Source organism: Periplaneta americana, chromosome 12, assembly GCF_040183065.1.
Source record: "Periplaneta americana isolate PAMFEO1 chromosome 12, P.americana_PAMFEO1_priV1, whole genome shotgun sequence".
NCBI lineage: Eukaryota > Metazoa > Arthropoda > Insecta > Blattodea > Blattidae > Periplaneta > Periplaneta americana.
This window is the reverse complement of record NC_091128.1, coordinates 38801047-38825389: the sequence shown is the minus strand read 5'-3', so window position 1 is coordinate 38825389 and position 24343 is coordinate 38801047. Positions and strand designations below refer to the sequence as shown.

General features: G+C 35.7%; 1 long non-coding RNA gene across 1 annotated transcript in view; it reads right to left on the bottom strand.

Annotated features, from left to right (window-relative positions):
* The window catches only part of LOC138710029 (uncharacterized), a 75742-nt gene that overhangs the window by 5783 nt on the left and 45616 nt on the right, over window positions 1-24343 (bottom strand). The window contains exon 4 of the long non-coding RNA XR_011335025.1: window positions 18902-19074. This is a non-coding gene — a long non-coding RNA (uncharacterized lncRNA). The remainder of the gene's footprint in view (window positions 1-18901; window positions 19075-24343) is intronic.

The window sequence follows — 24343 nt, the reverse complement described above, 5'->3', positions numbered from 1 at the left end:
TTCCCTTCCCTTCCCTTTCCTTTCCTTTCCTTTCCTTTCCTTTCCTTTCCTTTCCTTTCCTTTCCTTTCCTTTCCTTTCCTTTCCTTTCCTTTCCTTTCCTTTCCTTTCCTCTCCTTTTTTTAAATAGTCACAAGTTAAGAAATGTTACTATTTAGTTGAGTCAGTTACACTTTGCAGGAAAATAAAATGTATAATATTTATATTATTTTTTATTAAATTCTGTAGTGAAACAAATTGTAAAACTATGTTACTTTAATAAAGAATTTTCTGCCGTATTTTACTAGAAAATACAGATTTCCGAAGTGACTAAATAGCCAACGAACTTAGATTTCAAACTAGTACTGTTTCATGGATATCTGAATGCAAGTCACCCTACAATACGACTACACAGGCAGGCTTTCACGGGTCCCGCCTGGACTTGGCTTATAAAACCAGGGCTGAATAAGCCAGTCTAAATTCTAACCTGTTATGCAGCTGCGCCGGAAGCCAAGCCTGACGCAGGCAGTTACGGGCGTGTGTTGTCTGGCTGCTAGCCCTAAAACCAGAGAACAAACTGCTACTGCATAAGTATGCAGACTTTAATTGAAAACGATGGAGAGTTGATTCGTTCCTTGGTGATTTGTGACTAAGCCACTTTTCATCTTTCTGGTAAGGAGAACAGACATAACCTCAGGATCTGGGGATCGGAAAATCCTCGTACCTACGTGGAACACTTGACTAGAGACTGATGTGTGTCGTGTTATCAAGGGGGAACACATTGAACATCTTTAAGGTAAGAAAGTAAAGTTTTTGAGTTTCTCTTTCCATTGGTACTATTTTCAAGCACCTCAGATTTATAGAACATAAATTACATGTGTTCGAAAACGGAAAGATCTTTTGTAGGAGCCCTGTATAATACAGTCCGATTATCCGGACTATACGGGCCGAGGGCAGGGTTGCCAGATGTCCCGATTTGGCGGGACATGTCCCGATTTTAGTTTAAAAATCTCGAGTCTTAAAGGGACGAAGGTAGGACCCAGTAATGTAGAAAGATGTTACTCACATGTAGGCCCACATAATAAAAGCGTGTTTATTCATAATAATACATTTATTACATAACATAGTAATACATTCCATTTTGATATATTCGTCCTTACGTTTTTCCATATTAACCATTTGTACTAAATGAGTTGCTTTCATTATATTCCAATGTATTTTACTTTCTTTTTTTTCTATTGTGGTATTATTTTCATGTTGTTTAGTGTCGATTTTATTATGCCATTATTATTTTTTTGTAATATGTCAGTATTCTTTTCTTTCACCTTTTTTTTTTTAATTCTAACTGCTTGTATACTTTGTGACCTGGTAGAGTGTAAGAGAAGGCCCTATGGCCTTAACTCTGCCAGTATAAATAAAGAATTATTATTATTATTATTATTATTATTATTATTATTATTATTATTATTAAAAATACAGCATGTAATTAACTTAAAAAACTGTGTTTTTTAGTGATGTATATAATGTACACTACTGCAATTAAAAAAAGTAATCCGGGTAACAGGGACGGCCGGATAATCGAAGTCCGAATAATTGGGACTCTAACGTAATCTCAAAATGATTCCTGAAACTATATTTTTATTCATGTTTAGCTTTTCGAAAAACAGCTTCAAATAAATAGACCAATATGGGGCAGAAACATGAATATTACAACGGAGAGGAGAGGAAGAGGAAGAGGAAGAGGAAGAGGAAGAGGAAGAGGAATAGGAAGAGGTAGAGGAAGAGGAAGAGGAAGCGGGAGACGGAGGTGGGAGGGGGAGGGGAGGGGAGGGGAGAAGCATTTGAATTGAGGATATGAAGAAGAATGGAGCGTGTGAAACAGACAGAATAAGAAATGAAGCTGTGTTGGAAGGAGTGGGTGAAGAAAGAATGATGCTGAAACTGATCAGGAAGAGAAAAATAAATTGTTTGGGTCACTGACTGAAAAGAAACTGCCTACTAAAGGATGAAATGGAAGGAATGGTGAACTGGAGAAGAGTTCCGGGCAGAAGAAGATATCAGATGATAGATGACATTAAGATAATATAAAAATAAAATGATGTCGCTATATAAGAATATGCAAAACCGCAAAAAAGGTGAACGGAAGTAGCGTTTCGATCAATTAATTCATCGATATGTATCGTTTTTATTATGTTGCCAACCAACCAATATTATTTGAAAATTAATTTGATCATAATCATGGCGGCAATTTCGAATGCTATAGGCTTAGTTAAATATAAAAAGGAGTGGCTCAAATTCTTCCTGATGGTTTAAAATGTAAGACTAGAAATGAAATTATGGAATTATAAATAAAACCTTTTTTACTTACTTTATCCATATATGCAGATATGTTCTATGTTTTTTATGTGATTGCGTTTTACTTAGGAGTGAAATGTTCTGCGAAACATGTAATTCTGGGATGAGTTTGAAGAAATGTAAAAGTAAACGAGATGGACTCATTTGGTGATGTCATCGGAAAATACAAGGTATTAAATGATAATAACAGGAACGCCGTATCGTAGCACGTTGTGAAATCACTTGGATAACGGAGAAAATTAAACGAAACATCTCCAGTGAGGTCCAGTTAAATGCTAATTTTTACACCAATTTTTTGACCCAAGGAAAATACCAGTAAAAAAGTTTTTTTTATGGAAGACTAATATTTTCCCTGGACCAAAAATGCAGTATAAATAGAGTAAAATTAGTATTTTGTAATGTTTTATAAAGATGACTAATATCAACTAAATTTCATTGTTGTAACTTTTTATTATACTTCTATCAGCTATTTAAGTTCTAATAATTCTTTTTATGGTACATTGTAATTTTTGTCCACTTGTGAGTTCATTTTCTTGTAAAATTTTAGAAATTTAGGTTCTGCACATTGTAATATTATTTGTGGTCGTTCACGTACATATACCCTTAAAAAAAAAGAAGATGCTTTCTATAACGATATGAAGTTCGATTATAGATTATATATGACCTAAATTTCCATCAGTTCTTTTCTTCCGCTTTTAGATGCTAAATATGTTTCAAAATGTCGCATATTATTTACGTGATGCACTCCTAATAAAACGACATAAGACAGCTTTATGTATCTTCCTATGTAGTTCCAATAATAGAGAAATTTTATTACAATTTTTAACTAGATTTTCTCGAAGTACAGTACTTCCATTACTGCCAACAATTTCCAGCACGTCTCTATTATTCGTAATCATTCTTGCCACCATTACAGAAAGCCAAGCTACAACCCCTAATCATGTTTCAACTTGAACCGAATGAGAATCAGATATATGACAAACGTTCACGAGATTTCTCCTATTGGTGCAGATGTCTGAGTTAACTGTTAAGGTTCGATGATTATGATGGCTATTATTATTATTATTATTATTATTATTATTATTATTATTATTATTATTATTGTAGTTGTAAGTACGTGTATATAGCAGCAAGGGCGGATGTTAATATAAATGGGAGAGTTATAGTTTAATATAATTTCTTTTTTACTTGAAGGCAAAATCTTCATATAAATCTTTGTCTTTTCGTGCCAAGTTAGAAGAATTATCATTGCGATTCAAAGTAAAAAAAAAATTACACAAAATATTGTCTTTCAACGAAGTAATTAAATGAATCAGGAAGAGAAGAAAAAGATGGAGAAACCATGTATGCAGAATGGCTGAAATGGCTGAAGACAGGTTACCTAAATCGCCATCAAACACACCAAATACATCACGACCATTACGGCGGCATCAAGGCGGTGGCAAGGAATATGGTCACCAGACACATAGTGAAGCAAAATGGAAAAATATAGGACACAGTCCTAATATATGAAGAAGAAGAAGAAGAAGAAGAAGAAGAAGAAGAAGAAGTCTTTCAACGGCGACTTTGTTATTGTTCATTGGAACTCACTATCCTACCCCATTATCTCCTGGCCTAGTTGCTTCATGAGTGATGCCTTATTGGTGTTACTTATGAGGTTCAAACCTGTCTTCGGACAGTTGACTAAACAACAAACAATTGGTCTCGAACGTCCCCTTCTAGAAATAATACATCGAAACTATACAGCACTCTGCAGTCATAATAATGATCATAGTGTACAACAGAAAATGTATCTATATTGATGATGACTATGAATTATGATGATGATGATGATGATTATGTCGTAATGATAGAGAAGGTAAGATAGAGAGATAAATAGAGAAATAATAAAAAGCTCGAAAGCTAGAAAGACAGACTAGACAGACAGAACAGACGAACCAGACAGACAGACTAGAACGCACAGACCAGACAGACAGACAGACCAAAAGAAACAAACCAGACAGACCAGAACAGACAGATCAGAACAGATAGACAGACAGACAGGCAGAGAGATAGATATTTTTGTTCACCAAACAATTTTATTCCACTCGGACTCTTTGCGATTTGAACCGGGTCTCCAACGTAGAAAGCCGCTAACCTAGCCGTTCGGCAAATAAGATTCCATGCCATATCCAATATATAGTTAAATTTGTGCTCTTTCCTTAATGTATGTTGACCAGCAAGTATTTTATGAAACATAAATGGTCTTGCTGGATCCCACGTCGATGTTTTCCCTTTCACAGCAACGCGTTGGTGTGAACGCCGCTTCACCTAGACCTCGCAGCTTTCAAACACATGCGCCGCAGCAACTGCATTCGTTTTTTCTTTTCTTCCTAATAATATTATTTCCCGGAAACTTCTTTCAAGTCGGAGCAAAATAAAAGACACTATTTAATGTACACAATAGAATAGATATAGGCCTAGCAGCATCAAAGAAAAAATATATAAATCACTGCAAAAAGAAAATAATTGTGAAGTGAATGTAAATACCCATTAGCAGTTTTACATTCCCAAGAGAAAAAAATGGAACTCTGTGCATCAAAATCCACAGTTAATTCCCGATTTACCACGAAAATCGTCTGTAGCTGCATTTAGATTGGCAACAGGCCATGATTGTTTGGCCAAACACCTGCATAGAATTGGAATATATCAGTCCCCTAACTGTCCATTGTGCAACTCAAACCAAGAAATGGATTCGGAACACCTCAAAATCTGTGCTTCAGTAGCTGGTCATGATAGTATCTTTGAAAAATATTGGAGTGCAAGAGGTCAAATGACTTTATTGTCAAACGCCTGGCATTAGAAAACAACAACAACATTCTTCTATGGTTGACACAGTGAAGATGTGAACTCGTATCTCATTCAACTGCTTATAGGCATGCGGGAAGCTGTGCTCTGACTTCAGTCAACAGAGGGAAAAACCAGCTTCACATGCTTTGCACCGGGTGGGCATTAAGTTCCAAAAATATGCAATGGCAATTAGAATTCAAACAGGAAAATACGTCATGATATTTCACACCCAAAATGGAGAACTGTCAATTCGATGCCAACATTGAACTCCCTAATGTACAGTACAACGAAACACAGACACGAGATCCATTTCGTAAAGTCAAAAATGTAGTGTCCACTTTCTTATGGCCATTAAATTATGACTAGAGCCCGAATTTTATGTAATTACATATTCTGGTCCTATAAGAAAAGCTAAAATGTCGACGAATCACACCAAAGGAATCATTATTCCGAAGTTTTAAGTTACATATTTTTACATATTTTAGTGCATAATAAATATTTTGGCATACATTACACATTTTATATATTTTGAAAGGATACACTTCTTTTTCACAAATTCTCCCTCGACTTAGCTCATAAGTTATACGTTTTAAAGTTGTTTATAAAGCTTTTTCCTTCGTCTCTAGTGCATAAAAATAATTTAATAATTAAAAATGCATTCTGTCAAAAAATGGACATCCCTTTGCCATGTTAACATTTTATGTATCCCTTAGGAAGTAACGGTAAAGTAGGAACAAATAAAAATGCGAGGGATGGGCCATTGTACTGCTACCGTTTGCCACAAACACCCCCAATCAGTTGCTCTGAAAGAAAACAGTAGGTCTTAAGTTTTCTTGAGAAGCTTATTCTGACATCAGGTGATGACAGCTAGCTAGTCTACTGCTATGGCGCCAGTCGCATCCAAGTTAAAAGATCGCAGTTAAATTGACGATGCCTTTACTATGGTTCGGGTCAGCTTACTTCATACCCTAATGGTGAAACCTAACCACTTTTCCCCCTTTACTACATATGCTAGTGGATTGTGGTGACTTTCTAGTTTGCAGGTTGAATTTTCTTTTGCCAACTACGTTTCGAATCTCGATACTGACAAATACTACAAATGACAGTGATTTTGTACCTAGTATATTGGAGTTCCATGAAATTGAAATTGTACTAGATTTCTGAGTCTATTACTGGAAAGTAGTGAAATTTGAACATATTAATAATTAATTAATATCAGTATTAATATTAATGCATAATAGTTATTTTATGTGTTGCGTTGTGGTTATAATTCAAGACTGTAGTCAGGTAAGTTTTCGGAGTTAATACTAATAATTTCATGTGGTCAAACAAAACACATTTTTAGGTTAGGTCTCGTAAGTGAATTGTTTAGTCAAACCAATGAATTTCGTATTGCTAGACAAAATACTTGACATGTTGATCCCTTTCTCGCATAGTTTGCCTACAAAAATATGTTACAAGTTATTGAATTTTTAGAATAACCTTCCAACGGTAAGCAAGTAAGTCATTTAGTACGAAGGATCGTCTGATATCTGGTAACAGTTGGCAACACTGACAAGACGGCAATATTTGCTGTTTAGGAAGTGTTCTTATGTGACCGTCACTATAGTGACGGCAAAATCGCTCCGTACAAAATCTTACTGTTACAAATAAAAAACGTGCTCCGTCGAAAAAACAAGTTCTTCTTACACAAGTGCTGCTGCAACCTTCTACCAGTGAATTTAATAAAGATTTGTGCATTGCAAAGGGGTATAAACCACAGTCTAGTATATACAGTCGCGAAGCTCAATACGTAGTAAATATGCAAACATTAGGTAGTTGCTTACCACTAGGATCGCTAATATCGCCTCATTACAGGCAATGCAAAATAGTACCGTCACAGTCTATTGTTTCTAGCACCCTCAAAACTCAAGCTTCGTGACTGTATATAGTAGACTGTGGTATAAACTAGGAGTGCCAGAGTTTCAAGCATTCCTAAGCAAATACTGCAACTCTGATGAATCAACACTCTGGAAAAATTATTTGAACTCCTGCTACATTGACACAATGGAAAAGATTAGAGCTTCACTTGTCGATTCCTATGCAATGGGTTACCGCAGAAAATACGGAAGAAATATTTAATTGTTAATTGCGTCTCTAAATGAGCATCAATCACATGTGCGCCTGTAATTTTGCAAAATATATCTAATAGAGCTTATATTTTAAGTTACATATTTTTTATTTATTACATATTTATCTAGATCTACATATTTTGCCATTTTTGGCTACAGATGTCGTATTTTCATATTATATAAAATCCGGGCTCTAATTATGACCATAAATATATGGCCAACTAAGTACATGTCCACTTTATTTTTGTCCAAAACACAAATGTTGTGTCCACACTTGTACGTCCACTGCATGAATGTCCAATTAATTAAGTCCATCTACAAATTTTATGTCCACTTAATCAATTACCCAGACGTCGTCTTCTGCTTTTTCATTTTCATATTACCTTCAAGATAACTAATAGCTTTAGGTTCGGATGTTCCTGTACAAATTGCATTATAAGTACCTCTCTTTTCACATTTCCATTCTCCTGCCCATTCCTGCCGTATGAATTTGCACAATAACAAAGGTTTTCCTTTCTACGACTAGATAAATTTAGCGAGATAGGTATAACCAAATCGTTCTCACAGTCACAGTAAACAATGAAACAGAACATTGAGCATAATAAAATTGCAACGATGATGAAAACACTGTATTAATTTGTACAAATTTGCCTGGTGGTGTGTCTTACGGCCTTAACTGTAAATAATACACATATGCATTTCTTATTCTGCACTACCATGACTACAGTAACCAAGGGCCGGATTTAGGTATAGTGCCGCCCCTAGACAGTGCTAAAATTTACTGCCCCCAATTCCCACAAACAGTTTATGAGCAGCTATTATACAGGGACATCATTTTATTTTTACTAACATTTTTAATATTAACCTGGCTATACCTCTGGATTAACGGTTGAGAACCGGAAACACTATTTGCTACCCCTTTCCACGGAGTTCTATGATACTGGGGTAAAATACAAACAAATCATTTTACTAGGTACAGGAGGGAAGAAAAGTAGTTCATCATTTACGTAAAGTAGGAAATATCGCGATTTTGAGTTTGATAATTTTCATGAGGTTTTTCTTTAATCAAAATACAGTACAGTATTAACAACAAGTGTTTTCATTCATGAACTGAGCTATCCATTCCGACATATTCATTATGCAGTGTACATTATACTGTCTATTGCACATTCGCGTACAATATGGAGAATGAAGATAAATTCAAAAATAATCATAATATGGACATTTAAACATATTTTTGAAAATGGTGGCCGTTCATTTCGATACAGGCTTCAGTTCTTTTGTACATGTTATCGCACTATAGAATAGTGTACCTAATTTCAATTACCAGTTTCGTCCTTCGTACTAGTAACTGATGTTGGAATAATTCTATACCTACTCTATAAAAGAGTACCTTACGTACTGTAAGTACAATCTTCACTTCTGCCGTTCACACCTGTGGAGTAACGGCTAGCGCGTTTAGCCGCGAAACCAGGTGGCTCGGGTTCGATTCCCTGTCGGGGCAAGTTACCTGGTTGAGGTTTATTCCGGGGTTTTCCCTCAACCCAATATGAGCAAAGGCTGGGTAACTTTCAGTGGTGGACCCCGGACTCATTTCACCGGCATTATCACCTTCATCTCATTTAGATGCTAAATAATCTGATATGTTGATAAAGTGTCGTAAAATAACCTACTGTCTGTCTGTCTGTCTCACTTCTGCCCGATGCGAAAAGATAAAATTTCTCAGACAAGCTATCTACTGTCCGTCCAAGTGGTTTTGTCGCAGGGTCGTACAAAGGAGGGAAATCACGTGACATTTAATTAACGAGGCCGTTCTATTTAAATCATTTTAAACAGTTGTATAATATTACGTAGACGTCCAATTCCTAACATAAAATAATGTTTTCAGAAAAGAGCTAAGACAGCCCAGCCACTAGACTTTACAGAGGGCCGAGCAGAAGCGGGTGGGGGAAACCGGGATGTGACGTATGCTAACGGACGATAGTGCCTGTGCGAGAATATGATTCAATATTGAAAGCTCTTTCGTCACTGGAAAACGCGAACATATTTCTGGAACGTACTATACCCACTAACTCAGTACTGTTTGTGTTTACTATGACCGTAAGGCGACTTTGACTGCATACGCTTGGTTCTGTGTGAAGGACGGTTGCAAATTTACTAGTAGAGGGGTGGGGAGTGAAGTACATTAAAAAACTCAGGTACAATAAAAATTGAAGTAAAAATAAAATGATGTCCCTGTATATGTCATGTTTAGTATAAATTAGTTTTAAATGAAATGTTACAATTCAGAAAACAATAAATTATTGGAATCAAAATACATGCGTCTTACTTATGAATTATAACGATTTCCTTCTCGCTTTCTTCCCAGAGAAAGCATTCATGACGTCATCAAAGTAGATCTGACGAAGTATATCAGACTCGAAGCAAAGAAATACGAATATATTCAAACCTAATCATTGTCGAAACAAAATTAATTTGTGAAAGGCAAACTGTGGGTTTTGTCCATGGTATAATAATTATTATAAATGGATATTATAATGGATATAAATGATAATGGACATAAATGTAAGGACCAAGGTTCATATGAACCTCGTAAAGGTTGCATGAACGTAGTATGAATGGACGCAGTAGATCAGTTGGCCGTCGCCCTCCGCAACGAATAGGATAGGAAATCGTTTCGGCAGAACTCCTGACTTCAGATATAAATGAATAATGTAGCATAAGCAAAAATTTCGTAGGCAAATATTTCTAATTAAATATTTTGTTGCTGTTTCAATGCCTTGCATCTAGCAACGAAGTCATTAGCATTGTGCTCTCCAATACTTCTGCAGATAGTGCATTGCAGGTCTTCACGTGGCTCTTGACTGTTGCACAGGGGACACGATTTGTAGTTTATGTAAGTGGCTTGCCAAGCAATCAGCCCGAAGGCTACAACTGCAGTTTTCCATGGTGCTTTGGGATTACTTCTGGGTTCAAGATTAGGGTGTTCCATTTTTTGTTTTCGGCATGTTTTTTTGTTTCCTCAATATGAAACTGTGAGAATTCAGAATTGATCAGGCGCTTTACTGAAGCCATTGGGAGATTTTATCGTTTTCATTTGCTGTAGCCTATTGTTGTGCCTGTCTTGGCAAGTGTATCTGCCAGTTCGTTGCCCTCGATCCCACAGTGTGCCGGGACTGTGCCCACTGTATGTGAATTGTTTTGTTAAGATTTTGAAGTTGAACTAACATGTTGTAGCAATCCTGTATTTATTTTAAAATATAAGGTCATAATATTAGCAGTATATTTGCAAATATATTTTAAAAATTCAGAAAAAAGAAAAAGATGTGGAATGAAAAAAGTAAAGGCTTTTGTCAGCCAGATTTTGCAAGATTTATTTATTTATTTATTTATTTATTTATTTATTTATTTATTTATTTATTTATTTATTTATTTATTTATTTATTTACTCTGGTAGAGTTAAGGCTATCAGGCCTTCTTTTCCACACCATCAGAAACTTATTAAACTGCTTCACGAAAAAGAAACATGAGAGAAGTGAGAAGCCTTGAAATACAATTAGGTACCAGATATTAATTGACAGAGGACACAAGTACACATAATCTAAAATTCCTTATGACAATAGTACACAACAATGTGTAGCGTGTAATAGTTATGTAATTTCAAAAATGCTACATTTGCGGCTGTAAGCCCAAGGAAATGAATAATACTGTGAAAGAGGGATCATATTTATCTGCCATTACAGCTTCTTTATCTTGGACACATGTGCAAAGACTTCTTACACATTTGGCTAGAGTTGATATACGAAAGTAGCAAGTAAAGATAAAATGGAAAAAAGTGCATCAGAGAAGGAACTGATTAAATCATCAGCTCTCCAGTGAGGGTGACCACAAAGATCAGAATACAGAACAGTTATGTTTTTTTTAAATCGTTTAATTAAAAAAATACTAAATTTTGGATTTGAGATGCGCTTGATGCCAAAATGTGATATTGACAAAATTATCTTTCTTGAAAATATAGATGATATTGAATGATATGTAAAGAGTCCCTAAGAATTTATAATAAAATGTTTCGTATTTCAAAGACTTGGAATTTAATTTCACTAATAGCCTAGTTGCAGGCAGACTGTGGAAGGGAACCTCTCGCTCCAAATAACATACCTTTGACGACCCACTGATTAACAGGTATGTTATATTTAGAAGAGAGGAAAGGTAGGCATGGTTCGTGTAGGCCTACTTCTTGTTTTTCCTTGTTGAGAGGTTTCTCTCAAAGCGGATGGTTGGATCTAATACCATGGCCTTATCCTTAACCCTGCCGATGGCTATGATGTCCGCGCGCCTCACAGTGGTCTAAAATCCATATTTAGGAGGACAAATGGAGAAAAATGACATGTAAAAAAATGAAATTAAACCCTTAAATTATTTTTCCTATATAACTGAGTAACACTGAATTGATAATCTTAATCAGCGGAGGTGGCTGCATAGCGAGATAAGAAGCCGGTAACATGCCACATTTCACCACCCAGCATTCTTACTCAGCAAGCGCCGCGAGTCTGCCGTTACCTTTGTTCTGTAACTCTGTTGTAAGTGGACGATTTCATTCATATTTGGTATCAACATGTCAAGTAGTTCTTTAGGTATGTAACACTGTTTGTTTGTGTTACATTTAATGTTATTATAGCATGTCAAATTAGCATGAATGGACACGGGACAAAATATAAATATAACCATTGAGTGCAGATTTTGCTAAGGTAGAGAAAAAAAAACCCTTTGGTTCGTCCAAAAATGATTTTTTTTTTCACTTTCTCTACTATTTACCTCCATTTTAAATCTAGTCTTAAGGTGCGCAGATTTGCGGAAGTAATAATTTATGAGCACTATTCTTTCGAGGTGCAGTAGTGCAATTTTTCTCGGTTGCAGTTATTTCAATATCTGTGAACCGAATCTGCTTCCGCAGTATAATTCAGGAAATTCAAGATGACAGCTTGTTAATTATGTACCAAATAAGCTTTCCGAGAGTCCAAAAGGTGCAATAGCACCTAAAATGTTACATTCCCCCCCCCCCAAGATTTCGTCTAAATGCATCCCCCTGTAAGGGGCACTTCTGCTCATACCAACGTAAACAAAGTTTGTACACAAAACAAATGTACTAAGTGTAACTACTGTATAAAATTTCATAAAAATCTGTTAGATAGGACAAAAGTTACTAATTTTGTCTAATTGCGCCCCCCTATAAGGGGTAGTTACACTTAGACCAACGTAATGAGAGCTTGTATACAAAACATACATGCTACCTGTAACTACTTTGTAAAATTTCATAAAAATCTGTTAAATAGGAGAAAAGTCACTAATTTTGTCTAATTGTGCCCCCTAAAAGGGGTAGTTCTCCTTATACCAACGTAATCAGAGCTTGTATACAAAACATATATGTTCCTTGTAACTGTTTTGTAAAATTTCATACAAATCTATCAAATAGGAGAAAAGTTACTAATTTTGTCTAATTGCGCCCCCACTATAAGGGGTGGTTCCCCTTATACCAACGTAACGAGAGCTTGTATACAAAACATACATGCTACCTGTAACTACTTTGTAAAATTTCATAAAAATCTGTTAAATATGAGAAAAGTTACTAATTTTGTCTAATTGCGCCCCCTATAAGGGATAGTTCCCCTTATACGAACGTAATCAGAGCTTGTATACAAAACATATATGCTACTTGCAACTGCTCTGTAAAATTTCATAAAAATCTGTTAAATAGGAGAAAAGTTACTAATTTTGTCTAATTGCGCCCCCACTATAAGGGGTGGTTCCCCTTATATCAACGTAACGAGAGCTTGTATACAAAACATATACGCTACCTGTAACTGCTGTGTAAAATTTCATAAAAATCTGTTAAATATGAGAAAAGTTACTAATTTTGTCTAATTGCGCCCCCTATAAGGGGTAGTTCCCCTTATACGAACGTAATCAGAGCTTGTATACAAAACATATATGCTACTTGTAACTGTTCTGTAAAATTTCATAAAAATCTGTTAAATAGGAGAAAAGTTACTAATTTTGTCTAATTGCGCCCCCACTATAAGGGGTGGTTCCCCTTATATCAACGTAACGAGAGCTTGTATACAAAACATATATGCTACCTGTAACTGCTGTGTAAAATTTCATAAAAATCTGTTAAATATGAGAAAAGTTACTAATTTTGTCTAATTTCGCCCCCTATAAGGAGTAGTTCCCCTTATACGAACGTAATCAGAGTTTGTATACAAAACATATATGCTACCTGTAACTGCTGTGTAAAATTTCATAAAAATCTGTTAAATAGGAGAAAAGTTACTAATTTTGTCTAATAGCGCCCCCACTATAAGGGGTGGTTCCCCTTATATCAACGTAACGAGAGCTTGTACACAAAACATATATGCTACCTGTAACTGCTGTGTAAAATTTCATAAAAATCTGTTAAATATGAGAAAAGTTACTAATTTTGTCTAATTGCGCCCCCACTATAAGGGGTGGTTCCCCTTATACCAACGTAACGAGAGCTTGTATACAAAACATACATGCTACCTGTAACTACTTTGTAAAATTTCATAAAAATCTGTTAAATATGAGAAAAGTTACTAATTTTGTCTAATTGCGCCCCCTATAAGGGGTAGTTCCCCTTATACGAACGTAATCAGAGCTTGTATACAAAACATATATGCTACTTGCAACTGCTCTGTAAAATTTCATAAAAATCTGTTAAATAGGAGAAAAGTTACTAATTTTGTCTAATTGCGCCCCCACTATAAGGGGTGGTTCCCCTTATAGCAACGTAACGAGAGCTTGTATACAAAACATATACGCTACCTGTAACTGCTGTGTAAAATTTAATAAAAATCTGTTAAATATGAGAAAAGATACTAATTTTATCTAATTGCGCCCCCTATAAGGGGTAGTTCCCCTTATACGAACGTAATCAGAGCTTGTATACAAAACATATATGCTACTTGTAACTGTTCTGTAAAATTTCATAAAAATCTGTTAAATAGGAGAAAAGTTACTAATTTTGTCTAATTGCGCCCCCACTATAAGGGGTGGTGCCCCTTATATCAACGTAACGAGAGCTTGTATACACAACATATACGCTACCTGTAACTGCTGTGTAAAATTTCATAAAAATCTGTTAAATATGAGAAAAGTTACTAATTTTGTCTAATTTCGCCCCCTTTAAGGGGTAGTTCACCTTATACGAACGTAATCAGAGTTTGTATACAAAACATATATGCTACCTGTAACTGCTGTGTAAAATTTCATAAAAATCAGTTAAATATGAGAAAAGTTACTAATTTTGTCTAATTGCGCCCCCTATAAGGGGTAGTTCCCCTTATACGAACGTAATCAGAGTTTGTATACAAAACATATATGCTACTTGTAACTGCTTTTGTAAAATTTCATAAAAATCTGTTAAATAGGAGAAAAGTTACTAATTTTGTCTAATTGCGCCCCCACTATAAGGGGTGGTTCCCCTTATATAAACGTAACGAGAGCTTGTATACAAAACATATACGCTACCTGTAACTGCTGTGTAAAATTTCATAAAAATCTGTTAAGTATGAGAAAAGTTACTAATTTTGTGTAATTGCGCCCCCTATAAGGGGTAGTTCCCCTTATACGAACGTAATCAGAGTTTGTATACAAAACATATATGCTACTTGTAACTGCTTTGTAAAATTTCATAAAAATCTGTTAAATAGGAGAAAAGTTACTAATTTTGTCTAATTGCGCCCCCACTATAAGGGGTGGTTCCCCTTATATCAACGGAACGAGAGCTTGTATACAAAACATATATGCTACCTGTAACCTCTGTGTAAAATTTCATAAAAATCTGTTAAATATGAGAAAAGTTACTAATTTTGTCTAATTGCGCCCACTATAAGGGGTAGTTCCCATTATACGAACGTAATCAGAGCTTGTATACAAAACATATATGCTACTTGTAACTGTTTCGTAAAATTTCATAAAAATCTGTCAGATAGGAGAAAAGTTTCTAATTTTGTCTAAATGCGCCCCCCTATAAGGGGTAGTTCCCTTTATACCAACGTAACGAGAGCTTGCATACAAAACTTATATGCTACCAGTAACTACTGTGTAAAATTTCATAAAAATCTGTTAGGTAGCTGAAAAGTTATTAATATGTCCCACTAAATTTGCATTCTAGACCACTGTGCGCCTGTTGGAATCTGCGGCCGAAATGCAATGAACCTCTTCGTGAACCTCCCAACCAAGGTGTCTTAGGACTTCTGCAATACTTGTCCTCACTCTGTGATGTCTGTTGTTCCGTAGCAGCTCGCTTTTCCCAATACATGACCGATAGTTTCTGCCTCGTTGCAGACAGTATGCCTACAACGGGTTGTATTAAAGGATCTGCCAGGAACGGATCTTCCAGGAATAAGATTGCAAGCAACCTTCACCGCATTGACGTATTCAGATGTTGAAAGAGGTTTTTTGCTGGATTTTTTAAGTAGGTTATTTTACGACACTTTATCAACATCTTCGGTTATTTAGCGTCTGAATGAGATGAAGGTGATAATGCCGGTGAAATGAGTCCGAGGTCCAGCACCGAAAGTTACCCAGCATTTGCTCATATTGGGTTGAGGGAAAAACCCCAGAAAAAACCTCAACCAGGTAAATTGCCCCGACCGGGAATCGAACCCGGGCCACCTGGTTTCGCGGCCAGAAGCGCTTGGACAGCCATGAATTAGCTTTAGGGCACTCAGCATACATAATCACTCCTTTCCCTTTATGTGGCAGTTGACGCCAAGCCTGGAAAGATCTCGTTCTTAGAATTTCTCTAAGTTCCCTCCCACTTGTCTTTGGAGAAAGAGACGATTTAGTAAAATTAAATTTTCCAAGGGTCGCATTTTTCTCTTCTTCAAGATTCCGTATGTGGTGTAAATGTGGATCATGAAGGGGCTGAAGACGATTACAATATTAATATTAAATGCTGTATACTGGCTTCCCATTCCGCACACAGTATACCCAGTCCACGGACGTTTTTAGATGAATATAACAAAGAATTTGGAGTGTCGTCTGGCAACATCGTGATTTCTTTGACAGCACTTCTACTTTGTCAAGATCTCTTAAGAAGCCGGTGGATAATTGATTTAAAGGCGCACATTGTAAGGGATATATGAGACTAGGCCACTCATATTCATTAATAATTTTTAATTTCTGCTCAGATTTAAGTAATTTTATTTGTACAAGGCCATTAAGATCAGATGCTAGATTTTTAAAAGTTCTGATTTTGTCAATTGAAATTTCATCAGTAAAATCAATGCCAAGATATCTATTTTTATCTGTTATTGAATCAATTTTTCAACCTTGTAAAGTTGTAATTTTTCCCTGTGTTAAATTCCCTTTCCTTAGTTCTAAAGCTTTACTGTTTGAAGGATTAGTTGTCAACCCAACTCTGCAGACTGCTCTCTGCCACATTGAGCATTGTTGTTTACTGATCAAAGTTATGTTATCAGCAAAAGCTAATGCAGATAAAGACGGCAGATTTTCTGATAAATAATTTGTATCCATATTGTTCAGTGATTTCATGACCACGTATTAAGTCCACCAGTGTACGAAATTAAATTTGTTACTTTCTATTCCTTTATCTTTCATGTTGTGAAGTTTGATGGTTCCAAGTCGCCATATTTGTAAACTGTGAAACAAATTCTTAAAAATGGTTTTGTGTAGTGTATTGAAAAATTGTCCGGTTTACGAGTAATTCAGTTTTTCGTCATTCGTGTAAAGAAATTGTATGTTGGACGTACCTAATACGATTTGAAACGAAGCTCCTCGTTCAACATCTAAGTACTCGCGAACTATCAAAGTGACCTCCAAGCAAAAATACGAATAATTAAAATATAAAATTCATTGTTCCACATAACCTTTCTAGCTCTTATGGGGTCATTACTTACTTACTTACTGGCTTTTAAGGAACCCGTAGGTTCATTGCCGCCCTCACATAAGCCCGCCATTGGTCCCTATCCTGAGCAAGATTAATCCAGTCTCTACCATCATATCCTACCTCCCTCAAATCCATTTTAATATTATCTTCCCATCTACGTCTCGGCCTCCTCAAAGGTCTTTTTCCCTCCGGCCTCCCAACTAACACTCTATATGCATTTCTGGATTCGCCCATACATGCTACATGTCCTGCCCATCTCAAACGTCTCGATTTTATGTTCCTAATTATGTCAGGTGAAGAATACAATGTGTGCAGCTCTGCGTTGTGTAACTTTCTCCATTCTCCTGTAACTTCATCCCTCTTAGCCCCAAATATTTTCCTAAGAACCTTAATCTCAAACAACCTTAATCTCTGTTCCTCTCTCAAAGTGAGAGTCCAAGTTTCACAACCATACAGAACAACCGGTAATATAACTGTTTTATAAATTCTAACTTTCAGACTTTTTGACAGAAGACTAAATGACAAAAGCTTCTCAACCGAATAATAACAGGCATTTCCCATATTTATTCTGCGTTTAATTTCCTCCCGAGTGTCATTTAGATTTGTTACTGTTTCTCCAAGATATTTGAATTTTTCTACCTCTTCGAAGGATAAATCTCCAATTTTTATAGTTCCATTTCGTACAATATTCTCGTCACGAGACATAATCATATACTTAGTCTTTTCAGGATTTACTTCCAACCCTATCGCTCTGCTTGCTTCAACAAGAATTTCCGCGTTTCCCCTAATTGTTTGTGGATTTTCTCCTAACATATTCACGTCATCCGCATAGACAAGAAGCTGATGTAACCCGTTCAATTCCAAACCCTCTGTGTTATCCTGAACTTTCCTCTCAGCTCTGCTCAGCTGATAAGTCCGTGATCTTCAGAGCTGGAATCACCGGAATTGAGGGAGTTAATTACTTCCTCGACACATTCATCCAATATTCCCTCTTTCGTCCATGTCTCTTCTTTTGACGTCAGCTGCAATTTTGATATTATCTCGGATATTGTCCCACACACTATTAACATCTAACTCTTCCTCAGCTTCGTCAGCAGTTGCTAAAGCACCAAACCTATTTGAAATTTCAACCTGATAACGTTGCTTAGTTTCCTCATCCTTTAATTTCAGAATATTTTCTTATGGGTCATTACTTACCAAAATGTTCTTCAGTAATAATTTGCATGTATATACACTGTAATACGTGTGGGCTGATTTGTAACATTAGTAGTCGCGTGGGGGTTAGAGTGACCCCCAATTAAAAACACGAATTAAAATACGAAATATCCTGGTTCTACTGAATGTAAATACTCTGACTCATATGCATCATTACTTGCCATAATCTTCTAGAGTAAGAGATTTCACTTATAGAATTACAAAAATAATACTATACTACTTGTGGACTAATTTATGATATTAGTAGTCGCGTGGGGTCAACAGAACTCCCAGCCTAGAAAATTTAAATTAACGCAACAAATGACAGTGATAAACTGGAAGTTATCATGTAGTCGTATTGCCGACACCTTTAAGGAAGGTACTGATAAGCTGGGCAACAGCGTAAAAATAATACAAACCAACATATAACACGCGACTACCGGTACTTAAATTTTAATGTGCGACTGCAGTGTCAAAACAATAGTGATTATAGTTACTCACATTATGGTAAGGGGCTGCACCAAGTGATGAGTCCGTGATCTTCAGAGCTGGAATCACCGGAATTGAGGGAGTTAATTACTTCCTCGACACACTCATCCAATATTCCCTCTTTCGTCCATGCCTCTTCTTTTGACGTCAGTCACTACTCCTGCCCAGTCTGCTGCAGTGACTTCCTGTTTTCATGGCAAAGAAGCACATGATGGTAATGGAGTAACAATCAACATATCTTAAATGGAACAAGTGTTGTGAAATTTAATCCTATACTACGCATAAGTAGGCAGTTCAGAATCGATTCTGAACCGTGCTGGAACAAACTTTATGAAATAATTATATAATAAAAACATAATAGCCCTTATTTGGTCCATGCAGCATCCATCTTTGGACAAGAATAAATCCTTCAACATGTTTCCGAATTTAACTTGTATATAAATAATAGAATATGATAATTTTAGTTCATGACGCATGCATTTGGTGCAAGAATAATCCCATTAACGTGTTTCTAAATCAGTCTTGGATACTACACTTAATAAATCAATCCAATCCAATTTCAATAGCGTGGATTGTGTAGGCCTAACCTATGAAGATAATTCTTTGTGTTGGCCTAATTCTGTATCATTGTTTACGTTGTAAGCAAAAACAAATAAAAAATTAAGGTGGAATATAAATATTATTTTAAGAAACACAGGAGAAAAAACGTGAGTAAATGATGAGCACAGAAACGCTATTGCATGTCTCCTTGTTTTCTTAACCACCAGAATAACCTCAGGAATTAAAATGAACAGCTTCAGTAGGTCCACGGTAAAATAGTAATTTTTCCTTAATTTGTATTTTATTTTTTTGGCCTAGGGAAAATACTCGTCCTTTACAACACTCGCAAAAATACAATTATTATTATTATTATTATTATTATTATTATTATTATTATTATTATTATTATTAATAATTATTATTATTTGGGGCTAAGAGAGATGAAATTAGAAGAAAATGGAGAAAGTTACACAACGCAGAACTGCACGCATTGTATTCTTCATCTGACATAATTAGGAACATTAAATCGAGACGTTTGAGATGGGCAGGGCATGTAATACGTATGGGCGAATCCAGAAATGCATATACAGTGTTAGTTGGGAGACCGGAGGGAAAAAGATCTTTGGGGAGGCCGAGACGTATATGGGAGGGTATTTATTAAAATGGATTTGAGGAACGTTGAATATGATGATAGAGACTGGATTAATCTTGCACAGGATAGGGACCGATGGTAGACTTATGTGAGGGCGGCAATGAACCTGCGGGTTCCTTAAAAGCCATAAGCAAGTAATTGTTATTGTTATTGCTATTATTATTACATTGCAATTTTGTAAAAATTAGTATTTTAACTTATGTTGTACAAATAGAGATGAAAGCAAGTCTAGTGGGGGGTTGCCACCTTTAGCCTATGGACAGGCTGAGGACCATACGTAAATGTGACGAACACCGAATCACTGCCAATGAAATGGAGTTTTTAAGAAGAACTGCTGGCTATACTAGATTAGACAAGAAGAAAAATATGGATATTTTGAAATGCAAATAACACGAAGCTCATGTCATAGGAAGAAAGATAAAGAAGGGAAACTTCCGAATTCTAATTGAGGCAGTAGAGCAAGTGAATATATTCAAATACTTGGGGCGTACTATATAAGCAATAACATGAGCTGCTGCCACGAAGTGAAAAGGAGGATAGCAATGGCCAAGGAAGCTTTTAATAGAAAAAGGAGCATCTTCTAGGGACCTCTGAAAAAAAGAACTAAGGAAGAGACTAGTGAAGTGCTTTGTATGGAGTGTAACATTGCATGGGGCAGAAACATGGGCATTACGACGAAGTGAAGAGAAGCGAATAGAAGCATTTGAAGTGTGGATATGGAAAAGAATGGAGCGTGTGAAGTAGACAAAGAGAATAAGAAAGGAAGCTGTGTTGGAAAGAGTGGGTGAAGAAATAATGAAGCTGAAACTGATCAGGAATAGTAAAAGGAATTGGTGGGTCACTGTCTGAGAAGAAACTGCCTACTGAAGGATGCACTGGAAGGAATGGTGAACGGGAGAAGAGACCGGGGTATAAGAAGATATCAGATGATAGACGACATTAAGATATATGGGTCATATGAGGAAACAAAGAGGAAGTCAGAAAATAGGAAAGACTGGAGAAAGCTGGGTTTGCAGTGAAAGACCTGCCCTTGGGGAGAACACTAAACGAATGAATGAATGGTCAAAAACTCGCATTTTCAATACAGTTTAAAGTGCACATTCGCTGTAATCAGTAAGCCTACTATGAACTTTGTAAGATTTTTAAAAGAATAAAAAAGAAAACAATCCTCACCAGCTATATAAATGTTAATATGTTTTGATAGTATTTATTCACACACGTTATTATATAAAATCTAGTAGTCAATTGAGGACTGAATATGGCAAACGACGGAAAGTGTCACAAATCTCAATTTCCGCTTCTTCGCTTGGAACGATTGTAGCCTGCGTGCCGTGCTTTGTAACCTGGTGAACGTGGAAAATGCTAGATCCATCTGGTTTAGTATAATTTTTGTGGTAAGACTTAGCTAATGATGAGGTGCAAATTATGGGAAATTGGCAAGATTCCCAAACTTTTCCTTCGCGGTACTTTCATCGGTCACCATATTCAGTCCTCAATTGTTCTGTGGGTGGGCTGAATAATTACGTTCCTTTTTAAAGGAACATTTTTTGTATAATTATCTGCTTTTAGGGCGGAAAGCTGTAGCCCCATTTCTACTTCTGCATTTAGCTTGTTTCGTTCATCTATTTTCATGGATAAATACGCAAGAATCCAGATAAGTTATGAAACTATAAATATTATTATTTTTTAGACCTTTAATAGTATTAACGATATTAATAATAATAAAATACAATTATTAATATTTATTTTGTAATATTACGATTATATAATAATTATTATTATTGATTATGTTTCATGCTTTTTAGATCTTTAATAGTATTAATGACATGAATAATAATTAAATATAATAATTATTATTTATTTAATATTACGATTATATCATAATAGGCCTAATTATTATTGGTGGTGTCTCATGTTTTTTATTGATTCGTATGTTCGTGACTTTGTATACATTTTGCAGTATTCTCCAAATTTAAGATAGTATTTAAATATAATTTACCATTCACAGAATTCCAAACTTTCATAAGCATAGCATTATACGATTTATTTCGTTTGTATTTATTGAGAAGGAAGGATGGCCATAAAACAACGTAATGTATTAAAACCGTAACACCTCATTGTCCTCAGTAATTTTTAAATTGCGTCGCGCGTTCGGTAGTGTTTTAAATGTACCTTTCTAGTCGAATCTTAACTCTAAGCCCCCAGTACACACATTAAATTTATTCCTAGAACTGTCATAGACGCTACAAAACGTAAATGTTTTACTTCCCCACTTATTGTTGCAGTTTTCAAACAGAAATCTTACTATAACTAAGAAATCTTACCTCGGTGGGAAGTGATTCATCCTAGTTGTCCCATGGGAATCGAACCGAGCTCCACAATACACATATTCTCCATAAAACGCTATCTTTGCTTGCTTTAATTGAAACCAAAAATCATAATGGCGGTCCAATATGTTATTTACATTGTTGAAGACGGCATTGTTACGCGTTGAACGATGAACACGAATTCCATAGAGAATGAAAAAATGGAACTATCGTCAGTGAATAGAAGCTGTAGATAAGGAAACTGATAGTAGGCTACTTGGGTTGAGAACTTCCGATCTGACTTTAAAATGTAGTCAACCGGCCGCAAGGGAATTTAAATTCTGTCGTTTTCATATTTCAAATGTATTTTTAAGTTTTCTGAAGATTGATCTAACGTACATTTTATGATGCAATTACGTACTGCATTCTTGTTACTTATCAGTATAAAAATCACAAATCTTTACTCTTTCCGAGAATATTAATTTCAAAACTCTTTAGCTTAGAGATGTTCTTCCTATTCGTTTATTAATTTTGTATCTGAAGCTTCCTTCTTACTATGCTGGCTGCGTTTTCATAACAGTTAGGAGATGAAGCTTAATGTTGCGACGCACAGTGGTCCGAATCGCTTAAAACCCGGACAAAAGTAATAACTTCTTTTCAAGTAGCCATATTAACTTGAAATTTGGAACACTTATTACTAATAACATGTATCTAACGTGTGCAAATTTTAATGTCATTTGGAAATGAATAACTACCCCTCTTGAGGGGTGAGATAATTATGCGTTCATTAATAAGGGCCAAATTAGATATTTTTATCACACTGCTGTTATTTTATTGCAAAACTCGATAAATGCAATATATTATATACCTGAGTTTTTTAATGTACTTCACTCCCACCCCTTCTACTAAGGAAGTTCCAACTCCACACAGAACCAAGACCGCAGATAGTAAGCAGTACTGAGTTACTGAGTATAGTACGTTCCAGAAATATGTTCGCGTTTTCCAGTGACGAAAGAGCTTTCAATATTGAATCATATTTTCGCACAGGTACTGTCCGTTTGCCTACGTCGCATCCCGATTTCCCCCACCTGCTTCTGCTCGCCCCTCTGTAATAGCTGGGCTGTCTTAGCTCTTATCTGAAAACATTTATTTCTCTTAGGAATTGGAAGTTTACGTAATATTATACAGCTGTTTAATTTAACTTAAATAAAAGAGCCTCGTTAAGTAATTAACTGTTACGTGATTTCCTCCCTTTCTACAATCCTGCGGCATAACCACTTGGACGGACAGTAGATAGCATGTCTGAGTAATTTTATATTTTCGGGTCGGGCAGAAGTGAAGATTGAATTTACAGTACGTAGAGTAGGCACAGAATTATTTCAACATGAGTTACTAGTACGAAGGACGAAACTGGCAATTGGAATTAGATGCAATAGTCTATAGTGCGATAATATGCACAAAAGAACTGAAGCCTGTATCGAAATGAACGGCCACCATTTTCAAAATTGTGTTTAAATATTCATATTATGATTATTTTTCAATTTAACTTCTTTCTCTATATTGTACGCTAATGTGCTGTAGACAGTATAATATACACTGCATAATGAATACGTTCGCATGGATAACTCACTTCGTGAGTAAAAACACTTATTCTTAATACAGTACTGTACTTTGATTAAAGAAAAACCTAATGAAAATTATCAAACTCAAAATCGCGATATTTCCTAGTTTATGTAAATGGATGAACTACTTTTCTTCCTTCCTATACCTAGTCGAGTGATTTGTGTTTTACGCCAGTATCATCGAACTCCAGTCTTGGAGGGGGGAGCAAGCGGTGCTTCCGGTTTTCTAAAGGTATAGACAGGTTAATATTAAAAATGTTAGTAAAAATAAAACGATGTCCCTGTATAACCTGTATAAGTTATAATCGAAATTCAATTAAGGATTGTATTTTTG